The sequence below is a fragment of the Sminthopsis crassicaudata genome, chromosome 3, assembly GCF_048593235.1.
Source record: "Sminthopsis crassicaudata isolate SCR6 chromosome 3, ASM4859323v1, whole genome shotgun sequence".
NCBI classification, from domain to species: Eukaryota; Metazoa; Chordata; class Mammalia; order Dasyuromorphia; family Dasyuridae; genus Sminthopsis; species Sminthopsis crassicaudata.
This window is the reverse complement of record NC_133619.1, coordinates 605197977-605206032: the sequence shown is the minus strand read 5'-3', so window position 1 is coordinate 605206032 and position 8056 is coordinate 605197977.

Genomic DNA, 8056 nt, shown 5'->3' with positions numbered 1-8056 from the left:
GTTGAAGCCACATCCTTATGACTTGAGACTAAAGTGCTTCGGGTGTTCCATTGTCTTGAATGAACATTCCCCTCCAGTTTTCCACCACTTCTTTAATTAGCATTTAAGTACATCTGTTAAAGGCAATTTTTTTTTTTTCTGTGATAGGCTTCCATGTTTAGAGTATAAGCCTAGATCTCTCAGACAATAGGAAAAAATGTTAAGGGTGGGGGAAAGAAGTGCTTCTGTTTTATTTAATCTTGTGTTTTGCATGTGCTTTGCACTCCTTTAACTTACATCTTGTTGGTTAGGAGTTGCCCTTTTATCCCAAAAATGTAAAAAAAATCCCTTTTTGCTTTTTCTTACTGAAAGTTTCCGATTTTAATTTGGGTTCAGGGTCCCACACAGGGCAAATTAGGAAGAGAAAAATTTCTCTGAAGACACTAGGAATAATTCTAGCCTACTGGACACACAACACAAAGTTTTCCAGAGGCAAGGAAAGAAACCGAGCACCTTAGCAAGAAGCACCATGACAGAAAGTTCATGGAACAAGTAGTATTTGGCAGCTGTATCCTCCACTACCCAATTCTGAGACACAAACCCAGAGCATGAAGTGAGCCATAAACTCTGGGCTGTGTACTAAGCAAAGAATGAGTTCCAGAAATGTAACTTTTGTTCTGATGTCAGGAAAAGCACATGTACTCATCTCTAGCCTTTATCCCAGTATATAAATATGCAGTGGAATAATCAGACAAGTAGTTCAGATCAAAGGGGAACTGGAAGTTCTAAAAAGTTTCCTTGTGGAATAAGATTCATACCTGGGTCAGGAACTTTCAAAAATCAGACCATGAGAGCAGAGGACAGACCTCACCCCAGCAGTCCAGAATACACTGCTTTGGAGGCACTGGGAGTCTGAGCTGTGAAATCCTTAGAAGTGTGCAGATACCAAGTCAGGAAGTCCAACTCAGGAAGTTGAAAAAATGAATAAAAGAATACCACCATAATGAGATACTATGGTGATAGGGAAGTTCAAGATATAAGAAAAGAATGACTAGAAATTTCAAGCAAAGCCTCAAAAAAAAAAAGCTTATTTAATAATCCCTAGATGAGTTCAAGCAAGAGATGAAAAAGGACATTTTTAAAATCAAATGAGCAGTAGAGAAAAAAGAGCTAAGAAAAAAATATGAAAACTTGGAAAAAGAGGTACAAGATGTTACCGAAGAAAACTACTTTGAAATTAGTTGGTGAAAAATTGTTATTTTTAATTCGCCCCGACATTCTGCTAAGCACATGACAAAAGTTCTGCTTTGTTGTATTTTTCTACTTTATATTTAAAAAATTTTTTAAAGAAAACTAGAATTGGCCAAAAGGATACCAATGATTCTATGAAACAAAAAGCAAAGAAGTCTGGAAATAGGAAAAGTTTCATATTACAAGAAATCATCAAAAATGTCTAGAATCAGAGAGCAAAGTAAAATTTGAAATAGTTACCTCCCAAAAGAAACCCCTAAAGTGAAACCAGAATAGTAGAGCCAAAATATAGAGGTCCCGGGTCAACTTAAAATACTAAAAGCATTCAGAAAGAATTTAACAATCACACCAGATTTAGTAATCAGCATAAAGAAGCAGAGAGACTTGGATATATTCCAAAAAATAAAGTATCTAGTCATAAGGATAATTTACCCAGCAAAACAGTATAATCCCATAGGGTTAAAAAAGGACTTAAGTTGAAGTTTTCCAAGCATTCCTGATGGAGATGAAGAGAACAATTTCTTACAAAAGTGTTGGGCTACCAGGAGCCACCTGAGAGTGGGCTGCTGGAGATCTAACCCAGAATGGATGATCTCTTGTGAGAGGATGAAAAAAGACCCAGAGGCAGTTGGTGTTTTCTGATCTCTCTCCAATTCCCCTGCCTCCAATTTATCTCATTCCCAGTCCGCAACACCTGTGTCAGCAAAGGCTGCCCTGCAACTCCTTCAGATGCTATGATCCACAGCTGTGGAGGATCTCAGAGAATTGACCTGTCCCTTAACACAAAACAAATGTTTTTGCTTCTCTGGGTAAAATAAGCAAGAAATAAGGGACTAAACTAGAGATTCTTAAATTTTTTCCACACGTGACCTTTTCAGAGAAATCTTTGTGCCCCAGATATATAAGTATATAAAATAGGTATACAAATCATTTACTGTTAATTTCACAGCCCCCCACATTCAGTTACAAGGCCTCATTTGAAGTTTCTGACTACAGACTACTTCTGACTTCTGACTACTAGAAGCTGAAGACTAACAAGGTTAAATTTTTTGCATTTTTATACGTAATTTTAATACTTGTAATGTCTACAAACTTGATTGCCAGGGGACTTGAGTACAATTAAAGAGGGCCTGAGTAGGATTCTGTTATGTTTGGGTGAACTCAGAAGAATGAAAAGGTATGGGGGAAATGATTCACTGGAAGTTTAAGAACACCAGGAAAAAATATTTCACATAATATTCATATGTAAAGAATTTACACAATAAAGAAGATTGAGAATGGAGAAAAGGCAATTTGAACTTTTATCTGAAATTGTTAAAGGAGGTGAAAAACCACACCAGTGAATATAGAAACACATCTGACCCAACATGGAAATAGGAGAGAAAAGGGAGAAATGAAAGAAAATAGGGGTAGATTAAGGGTGCTATTAATCAGAAAACAGATTCCTAAAGATACCAACAAAGATAAGGTGGAGGAAAGTATACAACACTCAGAGGGAAGATTCTGGTAAGATGTTGGAGTAGGTCAGTAAATTCAAGGTCTCCAGATTTTCCCCACAACAGAACAAACTTGTTCCTCAAGGTAAACATAGACTAATGAAAAATCAAGATGTGGGGCAGAATGGGTTGGACTCCTGGCACAATCCAAAGATCTAAAAGACCTTAGACCAGAATTAACCAGTGTGAATTGCAATTTTGCAGATACACTAGGTGGGGAACCCTGGGGTAGTTAGGTTTGGTTGGAGCCTCAGCAAGAAACACTGAAACTTTCACCTCAAGGACTTCATGGGGAGTCCAGGGTCTGAGCCCAGTAAGATTCAGAAAACCTCTACTGATTAGGAATTCCAGGCCCAGCTGTGCTACAGAGACACAATCCTGGACAAGAAAGAACAGAACAGGAGCAGTGGGGCCAGCACTTGCAGGAGGGTGGAGCTTTTGGTTTGAGATTCCAGGCCAAAAGGGAGAGTTGAAGTGAAGCTAGAGGCACCATCCCCCCCCCCCCCTATGATTAGAGATACTGCTTCTCTCCCTAAAGACCAAGGACTTTTACTTATCCTGACTCTGGCTGATCCTGAGGCCTCCTGGGAGCTAATCCAGACTTCATAAATATGGACAAATTATTTTTTACATGTAAATGCACATATATTTGATATCAGCAATTGGGTATCTCAAAAGACTGGGGTAGAGTTGAATATAATCTGACTCTAAAAAAAATCACCTAGGAAAATGTTAAAATAGTAATTATGCTATGCAAATGAGGTGTAGAGAAAAAGACACAGAGGCATTAAATGGGGGAGGAAAATGTAGTTCTGAAAACCTACTCACATCAGGAATAGGTCAAATGACAACACTACAAATAGATCACGAAGGATGTGAGGAGGCGAGATGGATGGAGGGGGAAGCAAAGAGTTGGGGAAAAGACAAGGGAGGGATCCATGGATGGGGAAAGGTTAAGTAACAGCAAGCAAGGCAAGTTAAGGATCAGAATTAGAGCAGTAGAGTTAACAGGAATAGGAAAGAAGAAATATATGCAAACACTACAACAAGGATCAGGAATAGAATTTATTAGGAAAAAAAATACTGCTAGTAATTATTGATTTTTGGTAAAGATTCAATCTTTATCGCTCAAACTTAAAGATTCAATCAAGAAAGAAATCTACATATGTCAGCCATACTAATACTGCTTTAGATACATGTTTATATGCTTATGTATGTATGTGTATATATATATATACACACATATATGTGTTTGAGTATATGTAGATATGTATATATCTATATATAGATATGTATCATAAGTATGTGGATCTGTGAATGTATATATGTGTGTATGTGGGTGTGAGTGGATGTCTGTGTATGTGTGGAGATGGACAGGTGTGTTTGTGTGTACATGTATATATGTATATATAAATATAGCTGTGCTTAAATATAGTCAGCTTGGGGAGATGGGGAGGAAAATGAAAGAGGGAAAAAAAGAATAAAGTAAAAAATGCACAGCAGAGATAATAAGAATCTATGAGGAAGCAAAGATGGATATTCATGAATATACTTTCTTCTTTTATATATCCTTTCTTAAATTGGTACTTTATTGTTATATGTTTTTAATCCTTCCTGATGTTCTGCTGGGCACATGACAATGTTCTGTTTTGTTTACTTTTCTTTTTCCTTTCCTCTCTTTTTTCTATCTTTTTTTTAATAAATAAAAAATTTAAATCATAACTGTGAGTGAGAATGGAATAAACTCACCCATAAAATGGAACATCCCAGAATGGATTTTAAAATCAGAATCTAACAATTTACAAGAAACGCAATTAAAATAAAGCTACAGAATTAGAATAAGAGTATGAAGTTGTAAAGGAGGAAAGGGATCCACATGTGCAAAAATGTTTTTGTCAGCCCTTTTTGTAGTGGCAAGGAACTGGAAACTGAGTGGATGCCCATCAATTGGAGAATGGCTGAATAAATTATGGTATATAAATGTTATGGAATATTATTCTGTAAGCAATGATCAGCAGGATAATTTTAGAGGCCTGGGGAGACTTAACATGAACTGATGCTAAGTGAAATTAGAAGAACTAGGAGATCATTGTACATGGCAACAAGATTATACAATGATCAAATCTGAAAGATGTGGCTCTTCTGAACAATGAGATGATTCAGGCAAGTTCCAATGACCTTGTGATGAAAAGAGCCATCTAAACCAGAGAAAGGACTGTGGGAACTAAGTGTGGATCAAAACAAGCATTTTCACTCTTTTTGTTGTTGTTCACTTGCATTTTGTTTTCTTTCTCATTTTGTTCCTTTTGGATCTGATTTTTCCGTGCACAAAGATAATTGTATAAATATGTTTACATATATTTTAACATGTTTAACATATATTGGATTACTTGCCATCTAGGCAAGGTGGTGAAGGGAAGAAGAGGAAAATTTGGAACACAAGGTTTTGCAAGGGTCAATGTTGAAAAATTATTCATGCATATGTTTTGAAAATAAAAAGCTTTAATAAAAAAAAGAATCTGAAGTAGAACTAATTAAAAGGCATAAAGAAAAAAACTACATTTTGTTAAAAAGTACCAAAGACAATGAATTATCATTACTGAATAAATATCCACCAAATTATACATAGCCTCTGAATTTTTTTTTCTGATTTAATATTTTTCCCAGATTACATATAAAAACAATTTTAATGTTCATTTAAAAAAAATTTAGTTTCAAATTTTCTCCTTCTCTTTTCTCCTCCTTCCCTCCATTGGGAAGGCAAGCAATTTGACATAGGTTATAGATATGCAGTTGTGAAAAATATATCCATATTAACCATGTTGTAAAAGAAATCACAAATAAAAAAGAAAACCAAGAAAAAAGTATATTTTCATTTGCATTCAGCCTCTATGTGGAATGATAAATCACAAGATCATTGGAACTGGCCTGAATCATCTCATTGTTGAGAAGAGTCATATCCGTCAGATTTGATCATTTTATAATCTTATTGCCATATACAATGATCTTCTGGTTCTTCTCATTTCACTAAGCATCAGTTCAGGTAAGTCTTCCCAGGCCTCTCTAAAATCAAATTGCTGATAGTTACAGAATAACAATAATACATTAACATTCATATACCATATTTATCTGTCTAACTCTGGAAGTAGATAGCATTTTTCATCTTAAATCCTTCAGAAGATCAAGTTGATACTGTTGAGAATAGCTGTTATTCACAGTTGGATATCATATAATATTGCACTATAATGGTGTGTAATGTTATGGTTCTGTTTGCTTCACCTTGCATCAGTTAATATGTCTTTACAGATTTTTCTGAGAACATCCTGCAAGTAATTTTTATAGCACAATCTTCTACAACAGCTTTTTCAGCCATTCCTCGACTAATGAACACCCCATCAATTTTCAGTTCTTTGACACCATTAAAAGAGCTTCTATAAATATTTTTTCTACATATAGGTCCTTTTCCGTAGGGGAAAGGGGAATACAGATCTAGTACTGGTATTGTTTGATCAAAGAGTATTCATAATTTTATAGTCTTTTGGGTACAGTTCCAAATTGCTCTACAGAATGACTAAATAAAACTTCACCAACAGTGTATGAGTCTCAGTTTTCCTATATCCATTCCAACATTGTCAATTTCCTTTTCTGTCATATCATCCAATTTGATAAGTATAGTATGGCAGCTCAGAATTGTTTTAGTTTATATTTATTTAACCATTAATTATTTAGAACATTTTTCATAAGATTATAGATAGCTTTAATTACTTTATCTAAAAACTGCTTTACATATCCTTTAAATGTTAACTGATTGAGGAATAGCTTACTTTTTATAAATTTGATTCAGTTCTCTGTATATTGAAAAATAAGATCTTTATCAGATAATCTTGATGTGAATTTTTTTTCAGTTATGATTACTGTGTATTTCCTTTCATCCTATTTTCCTCTGCTTGTCTTTATTCTCCGTCTTTCCTTTCACCCTGTTCCTCCTCAAAAGTATTTTGTTTCTGTCTTTTACCTACCTCAATCCATCTTCATTTCCATCATCACCTATTCTCTTATTCCCTTCCCCTTCTGCTTTCTGTAGGGAAACCCAACAGAGTATGCATATTATTCTTTTGTTGAGCTATTTCCAATGACAGTATAGTTTACTTGTTCCTTTCCACCTGTCTCATCTTCCCATTCATGGTAAAAGCTCTTTCATGCCTCTTTTATTTGAGACATAATTTATTCCTCATTCTTCCATTCCCTTTCTCCTTCTCTCACTGCATTCATCTTTTTCAATTCTTTAATTTTTTAGATAACTATCCCATCATATTCCACTCATCCCCATACCCTTTATATACACTTTAATTGCCCTAACAATGAGAAACTTTTTAGGATTTACAAGTATCATTTTCCCTTGTAGGAGTATAAACAGTCTAACCTTTTTAAAAAAAACCTTACGGTTTCTCTTTTCTATTTACCTTTTTATACCTCTCTTGAGTTTTGTATTTGAAAGGTAAAATTTCAATTCAGTTGAAAGTCTTCTATTTCATTCAATATATATATTTTTCCCATTGAAGGATTATATTCAGTTTTGTTGGGTAGATCCTTTGCCTTCCAGAATATCATATTATAAGCTTTCTGATTATTTAATGTAGAAAATGCTAGATCTTGTGTTATTCTGACTCTATGATATTTGAATTGGGGTTTGGTTTTTGTTTTTGTTTTTGATTGTTTGCCATATTTTCTTGACTTGGGAGCTGTGGAATTTGGCTATAATACCCCTGGGAGTTTTAATATTGAGATTTCTTTCAGGAGGTGATCAGTGGATTCTTTTCATTTCTATTTTAATCTCTGATTCTAAAATATCAGGGCAGTTTTCCTTCTTGAAAAATTATGTTGAAGTAAAATACACAATGAGGAAACAAAATTTTCACTCTTTGCAAATGATATGATGGTATAATTAGAGAATCCTAGTGAATCAACTAAAAAACTACTTGAAATAATTAAACTTTAGCAAAGTTGCAGGATATGAAATAAATTCACATAAATCATTGGGATTTCTATATATTACCAACAAAGCCCACTGGCAAAAGATAGAAAGAAAAAATCTATTTAAAATAACTGTAGACAATATCAAATATTTGGGAGTCTGCCTGCTGAGACAAACTGAGGAACTATAGGAACACAATTGCTTTTCGCACAAATTCCTACCTAGGTTAATCTGATTATTCAGTGCCTTACAACTCAAATTGCCACAAAAAAATTTATAGAACTAGAAAAAATAACAAAATTCAACTAGAAGAACAAAAGATCAAGAAAATCAGACCTAAATCTATATCATAAAG